Source organism: Sus scrofa, chromosome 9 (genome assembly GCF_000003025.6).
Source record: "Sus scrofa isolate TJ Tabasco breed Duroc chromosome 9, Sscrofa11.1, whole genome shotgun sequence".
Lineage (NCBI taxonomy): Eukaryota > Metazoa > Chordata > Mammalia > Artiodactyla > Suidae > Sus > Sus scrofa.
In genome coordinates this window covers 114,070,441-114,078,871 of record NC_010451.4, presented here as the reverse complement: position 1 = coordinate 114,078,871, position 8,431 = coordinate 114,070,441, and positions in this window count along the sequence as shown.

Sequence of the window (8,431 nt, the reverse complement as noted above, 5' to 3'; positions counted from 1 at the left end):
GGGTTAATGGGTCGAGGCCTTAGAAGGTAGCAGCTGACACAGATTTTCCCTGCAGAAATGACCTTGATGAGAAATCCCCAAAGAAGTCACAGGGAGGGATGGGTCTTGAGTGCAGTGCAGGGGAAGGGCAAAAAGGAAGCACCAGCTTAGAGGCTGGAGAGTATGCCAGCTTGACCTGCTACTTAATGACTACATTTAAAAAACTAATTCACGTGCACCCTTTCCCAGCACCATCACTGATCCCGCTCCTTCCTGATGACTCACAGCACTTCTGCTGAGGTGGCAGGTGTTTGGCTTTGAAATGAAAAGTCTTGATTGATCTCATGACTCTCACTTTGAGCTGAGTGATCTTGGACAAGCAATTTAGCTTCAGTGAGCCTTGGCTCTCCTACCTGCAAATGAGAAGTAACACTCTCTCCTAGGGCAGTTGTGAGGATTGAAGAAGTATTTGCAAAAGTCCCTAATTTTATCTGTTTCTTGCCTTTTATTTTTAATTTATTATTTTTAAATTTTTTGGCCACACCCATGGCCTGCAGAAGTTTCCGGCCCAGGGATCAAACCTGTGCCACAGCAAATCCTTTAACTGCTAGGCCACCAGGGAATGCTTGGCCTTTTAAAATCCATGTTTCAATATATATACTTTTAGTCGAGGAATGAATATGAACCTAAGTATGTGTATGCTGCCCCTCATTTAATACCATGAATGTAAGCCTTTTCCTCACAAACCCAATTATATTATATTTTGAAAGCAGGAGCCCCTTTTTTTTTTCCTTGCCTCCTATCCCAGGGCTTGGCAGTGTTGTGTTCCTAGTGGGAACCCAACGATTACTTCAATTAACTCAGAACCTGCAATAGCATTGTGCTCCCATCTGTTTCCTTTAGTCATGTGATTACTAAAGTCTGATATAAACAAATTTCTGTATTGTGTTTGAATATATCAGAAGCATTTATTGGATGTAAATTTCAGAAAGGATGCAGTGGCTGTACTTATTTCTTAGTTTGGTTTGTGTGTTGCTGTTTGGGCCCAAGGACTTTGGAGAACAAAGTCTGAGCTCTTTTGCAGGAACCCTGGGGAAGTCTGCTGTTGTCAGATCCATTGGAAGTGACTAATGGCAACATGAACCTGGAAAAATGCCTCCCTTCTATGCTAGCCATCCTTTATGATGTTACACATTTATCTCAAATGTGTTTCTGAATCCTGATGTCCAAATGTGAAGTTTACACTTCAGGTAGGTAAGGAGAAGCCCTGGTAATAAAGCAGTTTGGCGGTAATAGAGCCTGCATTTCTTGCTATTAACTATAATGAAATCACAGTGGAAGGCAGCTGTTACTTGTGCCATAATATATGATAAAGCTGAGGTTCAAAGCATAGCCTACTTGGCCCCAAATTTCACACATATAATGAATACGGTTTTCCACTCACAAAATAACAATTAAACAAGAATGTGTAAGCTCTAGGAACAACAGAAAAATATGTGACTACCAATATTATTACTAATTTTACAATAGGGGCACTGAAACTTCTCTGTTAGGTTCTCTTAGTTGCATGGGACATAGACCAAGGATATCTCAAGTGATAGGGGATTGTCATGAGGATGTGCTCATCAAAAAGGGGGGTCCTCTTGGAGGGACAGGGTGGGTTACCCTTATGGTCCTCGTGGGAAGACTTGAACTGGAAGGCCAAAGAAGAGGCACCTCTAGGAACTATATTTTCCTGCCATCCTAACAGCAGCCAAAGGCTATGGCTCTAGCACATCTAGTTCATCTTGAACATGATATATTTATTCTCAGTCTCTCTAAAATGGGGAAGCTGGGTATAATTTTTATAGGCATGTACACATAGCTGAGGCAATAGGATAATTAGCAGTGACATGGGATGTGAGTCCCTGCAGTCCACTCTCAGCTCCCCTGACCCACCCTCTAGTGTGCACCTGCTTGGCTGAAGTTATTCTCAACTCACTACCTCTTGACGCCTCTACCCATGCAGCTGTGTATGGCTAGAGAAAAACACACAGCTTGATGACTCATCTCACTTGAACTTCATGACTGCAAACTTCAGGTGGGTACTTACCCCAAGCTAGATACCATCTCATCTCTTCATAAGCCTCCAATCCTCCTTCCCAATTCTCATTTTCAGCTGAAGAAAATGAAAGCAATCCTAAGAACCTCCAAAACTACCCACCACCACCACATCTACCCAGCTTCTATCTTTTGTGCCATATTCTTTGCCTTCTCCCTCATTAGTACAGATGAATGATGAGCACTCTTTTCAGAAGCCAACCCTTGCACTCAGGCTCCTGACTCCATCCTCTCTCCTCCACTTCAGGTCTTCACTCCAGGAGTCCTCTATGCCTGAGTATCAAATTTCCCCTCTCTACTAGATCTTTCCCACCAGTGTACAAAGCTTATTTCTCCCATCTTAAAACTCTCTCTTGAACACAGTTTTCTCTACCACAAGACAGATCAACAAAAATTTCTTGAGAAAGAGTTGCTTATATTCACCAATTTCAATTCCTTTCCTTTCACTTGCTATCAAATCCACTCCAGTGAAGATTTACCCAAATATTGCTCATCTCACTTAACCATCAGTGGTGGTTTGGGACAGTAAATCATTCCCTACTCCTTGAGACATTTCCTCATTGACTTCCAGAACATTACACTATTGTGTGTGTGTGTGTGGGGGGTGCGCGCTTTCTTTTTAGGGCTGCACCCAAGGCGTATGGAAGTTCCCAGGCTAGGGGTCAAACTGGAGCTACAGCTGCTGGGCATATGCCTCAGCCACAGCAATGCTGGATCCTTAACCCCTGAGTAAGGCCAGGGATTGAACCTGCATCCTCATGGATGCTAGTCATATTTGTTAACCACTGAGCCGCAACAGGTACTCTGACACAACACTATCATTACACTATTCTCTTTCTTTCTTTGTTTCTTTTTAGTGGGGGTCTGGTTTGGCCGAACCTTCAGCATGTGGAAGTTCCCAGACCAGAGATCAAACTTGTACCACAGCAGTGACCTGAGCCACAGTAGTGACAATGCCAGATCCTTAACCCACTGAGCCACCAGGAAACTCTGCAGCACACTCTTCTTGCTCCAACCTCAGTAGTTACTCTTTCTCAGTTCCCTTTGCCTATTTCTTCTCATCTTCTTTTTGTGTGTGTATGTTTTCTAGGGCCGCACCCTTGGGATAAGGAGGTTCACAGGCTAGGGGTCTAATCAGAGCTGTAGCTGCCAGCCTACACCACAGCCGCAGCAATGCCAGATCCGAGCAACGTCTGTGACCTACACCACAGCTCATGGCAACGCCGGATCCTTAACTCACTGAGCAAGGCCAGGGATCGAACCTGCAACCTCATGGTTCCTAGTCGGATTTGTTAATTACTGAGCCACGATGGGAACTGAGACTCATCTTCTTAGACTCAGCATTAGAGCATGGAATGCTCAATTCTTGAATCTCTTCTCTACATTCATTTCTTTATTGGTCTCATTTAGTCACATCATTTAATTCCATCTATAGGATGACGAGGTCCTGTCTGTCCAGTCCAGATCTCTCTCCCGAACTCCAGACTGATACATCAACAGCCTACTTGACATCTCCATTTACTAATAAACATTTAAACTCAATGTGTCCAAGAATGAACTCTTGATCAGCTCCTTTAAACCAGCTCCACTGGCTGTTTTCCCATTTCTCTTCATGGCAGCCACATCTGTTTAGGGCTCAAATCTAGAAGTCACCTTTGTCTTATAGCTCTCTTTCCCAAACTCACATTCAATCTATCAGCAGATGGATTATGAACTCAACTCTTCAAGTTATATCCAGAATCCAACTGCTTCTCACTACCCTCACTATTCCCTCCTGGTCCACAATTCACCTTTATTTTTAGCATGAATAATTGCAAAAGCCTCTGGACTGGACTGCTTGTTTTCATTCCTGTCCCTCTTTCAACATACAGTCAGAGAAATCAATCCTTTAAAAATGTCATATTACTCCTCTGCTCCAGACTCTCCAATACCTTTCCATTTTACTCAGAGCAAAAGCCAAAAATCCTGGCAGTGGCCTTCAAAGCTTATAACAAGCAGCCTCCTTCCTTCACTCCCAGTTCCTCTGATTTCAAAATTTATTACTCTCCCTCATCAAGCCAGGCTTCTACTTGCTGTTGCCCCTGCCTAGAATATGCTGTCCCAAATATCTACATAGCTTGTTTCCTCTCCTCCTTCAAGTCTTTGTTCAATATTGTCTGTGCAGTGATGCCTTCCTTGGGTACTCCATTCATTCATTTGTTTAGGCCACACCTGCTATATGTGGAAGCTCCTGGGCCAGAGATCAAATCTGTACCACAGCAGCAAATGGAGCCACAGCAGTGACAGTGCCTGATTGTTAAACTGCTGAGCCATTCGATGTTGTCCCAGAGGTCTGTCCTCATTTCTTCTTTCTTTTTCTGGCTGGTGGCGGTAATTTCCACCACTCTGTCTTCCAGATCACTGATCTGTTCTTCTGCCTCATTTGTTATACCATCGATTTCTTCTACTGTACTTTTCATTTCTGTTATTGTACTCTTCAGTTCTGTACGGTGCTTCTTTATATTTGGTAATTCTTTGTTAAAAGCTTCTAATTTCTCACTCTGTGTGCATCCATTCTCCTCCCGAGTTCTTTGATCATCTTTACAACCATTACTCTGCACTTCTTCTTGGGTACGTTGCCCATACCCAGCCTAAGACACTTAATTCTTCTTCTGGGGTCTTCTCCTGTTACTTCATCTGAAACATTCCTATCACCTCATTTTGTCTAAATTGCTATTTGTATTTTTATGTATGTGCTGGGCTAGTTATGTTTCTCAGCCTTTGAGAAGTGGCCCTCTATAGATGTCCTGTGAGTCCCTTTTGTCACTTAAGGTCTGGGTGCCAGCTGGTCCCAAGATAGGATCCGGCCTTTATTTGGTCTGTAGGCTTTAGGACCATAGTTTTCTTGCTTCTAGTGTCTGTCCACTGGCTAATCTAGAGGCTTGTGCAGTCTTGCTGGTGAGAGGGGCTGGTGCCTGCCCCCTAGTGGGTGGAGCTGGGTCTTGGCCCTCTGGTGGGCAGGGCTCTGACTAGGTTCATATCTAGAGGTGGCTGCTGGCTTAGAGTCCTTAGGCAGCCTGATGGGTGGGGCTGTCTCCCTGCCCAGTTTGTTGTTTGGCCTTAGAATCCCAGCACTGGAGCCTACAGGGTGTTGGGTGGTGCCAAAATGTGAGCCTCCAGGAATTCTCACACATATGTGAATGCTCCTTGACGTATCTGCCACCAACGTCTATGTCCCCAGGGTGAGCCACAGCTGACCCCCATCTCCCCTGGAGACCCTAGAAGACTAGCAGATAGGTCCAGCCCAGGCTCCTATCAAATTATTGCTTTTGCCCTTGGTCCTGGTGCACGGGAGATTTTATGTGTGCCCTTCAGGAGTGCAGTGTCCAATCCTGTGAATCTCCTGCAATCGAGTATCCATTGGCTTTCAAAGCCAAATGCTTGGGGGGTCATCTTCCCAGTGCTAGAGCCCCAGGTTGGGAGGCCTGATGCAGGACTCAGAACTCTCACTCCTACGAGAGAAAATGTAATATAATTATTCATCAGTTTGTGGGTTGTCAACCTGGGGGATATGGGATTTGATTATGTGGCGGGTCTGCCCCTCCTACTGGTCTCATTATGGTTCATTCTTTATGTCTTTAGTTGTAGAAAATCTTTTCTTTTTTGGTGGGTTTCAGTATTTTTCAATGGTGGTTGCTCTCCAGATTGTAGTAATTTTCAACCGCTTCAGAGGTGAGCTTAGGATCCTTCTACTCCACCATCTTGGCTGCTCCTCCACAATTATCTAGTTCTGGAGGCTGAGATCAGGGTACCAGCATGCAGGTAAGGGTCTTCTTGTAGGATGCACACTTATTTTATGCTCACATAATGGAAGGGCTAGAAATTCCAGCTTTCTTTTTTTGGCTGTGCCCACAGCACATGAAAGCTCCCAAGCCAGAGACTGAATGTGCACCACAGCAGCGACACAAGCTGTGGCAGTGACAATGCTGGATCCTTAACCCGTTGAGCCATATGAAAACTCCAGCTTTCTGAAGAACACTAGTTTAAACTATATAGATTCAGTAAGGCAGGTAATCAATTAATCACTTTATCGTAGCACACCAAACACCAGGCATATTGTGCATACACATGTATATATGTTTTATTTCATTTCCATTTTAGAGCTGGAAAGACATGCGTTGTGTTTTTCTTAGTAACCTCAAGCACAGTGCTTTCATAGCACTGCAGCTCAGTATTTAAGAATTTATGCCTTGAGAATCAGACTGCCTGGACCAAATCCTGGTTCCTACACGTACTGCATGTCCTTGGGCAAATGATCTATGTCTCATTCATGAGTAAATGAGAATAAAAACATTACCTACCTTGTAAAGGTATTTGGAGGCAACAATTGATACATGGCAATGGGGACTGGCTGGCACACAGGCTGTTTCTTAAGTGTTTACTACTTCCATGCAGACATAGCAGAACTAAGGAGGAAGCGTTTTGGGACATGTGCGGCCAAGAGAGTATTATTAATTATTAATACTCTGTATTATCGCTATTTTCTCTGTATCCTCTGGTCAAAATGTACTTGGGAGAAGTGTTTGTACTAGGGGTGTGGATGGGAACTTCAGGAGTGTGAGCATGGTCTGATACTAGTGGCCAGGTCCTGTCTCTTTAGTAACTTTTTTTAAAAATGATTTTAATTTTTTCCATTAATAGTTGATTTACAGTGTTGTGTCAATTTCTACTGCACAGCAACGTGTCCCAGTTACATATACATATATTCTTTTTCTCACCTTATCCTTCATCATGTTCCATCACTAGGCATAGCTCCCTGTGCTATACAGCAGGATCTCATCGCTTATCCACTCCGAATGCGATAGTTTGCATCTATTAACTCCAGACTCCCAGTCCCTCCCACTCCCTCCTTCATCTTCAGTAACTTAAAACTACCAGCAAAATATCACTTCTGCTAAAGCTTTTTTTGACTAAACTGAGCTCTTTGGAGGGGGGAAACATGCTTTTTTTTTGGCTTTAAACATTTAGGACTTAGCAACGATGATGCTTATTTCTGAAATAAATAGAGGAGTACTGTGTACCTTTCCTCATGGTTAAAAATGGGATTGCCTTGTGTGGGAGTCCTACCTGGCCATTCTGTTCTCCAAGATTATGTCCTAATATACCTTTGGGAGGATGAAAACAAAACAAAAACAAAAAAATGAAGCACTTGAACTATACCTTGATTCTGGGCTGCTGAGAGAAAACAAAGAACCACTCAGCCAAACAAATAATGTTTTTGAGTAACTGTTTCTTACCCATGAGACTTTAAGCCAGATATAAAATTCTGGTAGCTGAGATGTTTAAGAGGAAACAAATCTTAATTCCAGATGACCAGAATACACCTGTCTATCCTCTTTCTAGCCCTCTTAAATCATCCTTGAATCTGGGATTTATTCATCTGGAACCCTGGGGCTGATTAATAAATAACACATTTCTGGGTTCCCTTTTCATCTCAAATGAGTAAACTACTGATTTTTTTTTTTTTTTTGCTCAGAAACCAGTAAAGACCAAACTTTACATACAATTCTACCACTTAGGAGTTCCCATCGTGGTCCATCGGTTAACGAATCTGACTAGGAACCATGATGTTGCGGGTTCGATTCCTGGCCTGGCTCAGTGGGTTAAGGATCTGGCGTTGCTGTGAGCTGTGGTGTAGGTCACAGACGCAGCTTGGATCCCATGTGCTGTGGTTCTGGTGTAGGCCGGCAGCAACAGCTCAGATTAGACCCCTTGCCTGGGAACCTGCATATGCTGTGGGAGCAGCCCTAGAAAAGGCAAAAAAAAAAAAAAAAAAAGACAAAAAAATTAAGAACAAAAATTATACCACTTATTAGCTAGTGTATCAAGAAATGGTGAAAAAGTTACTCCCTTTTTTTGTCCAACACCTATTCTCAACAGTTGTTAATCAGGGAAGGGAGGGGATGCAGAGGAACAAACAACAGTGCAGTCCTGGAGGTAGGTTTCTGGTTCCTCTCCAAGGAATATACCTAACAATATCTTTTGAGTTCTGCACAACTAAAACCCCCAACAAAAGAAAACCAGAGAGAAGAACCACCAGAACCAGCCCTGGGGCCACTAAACATCGGCTCTGAAGAAGGAAAGCTTGCATCTATCCAGATCCTTATCTGTGACCCTATTTTCTACCCCTGAACTATAAAACCACTTCCTATTCTTTCCCAAAGTGGGGCACAGTCTTTAGGGTATTAACCTGCTCTTGCCTCCTTTGCCTGGCAAAGCAATAAAGCTATTTTTTCGTTCTTCATGCCACCCCCACCCCACCCTCCACAATGGTGAGAAACAAGACCAGATTAGTAATGCCTAAATACTTTTA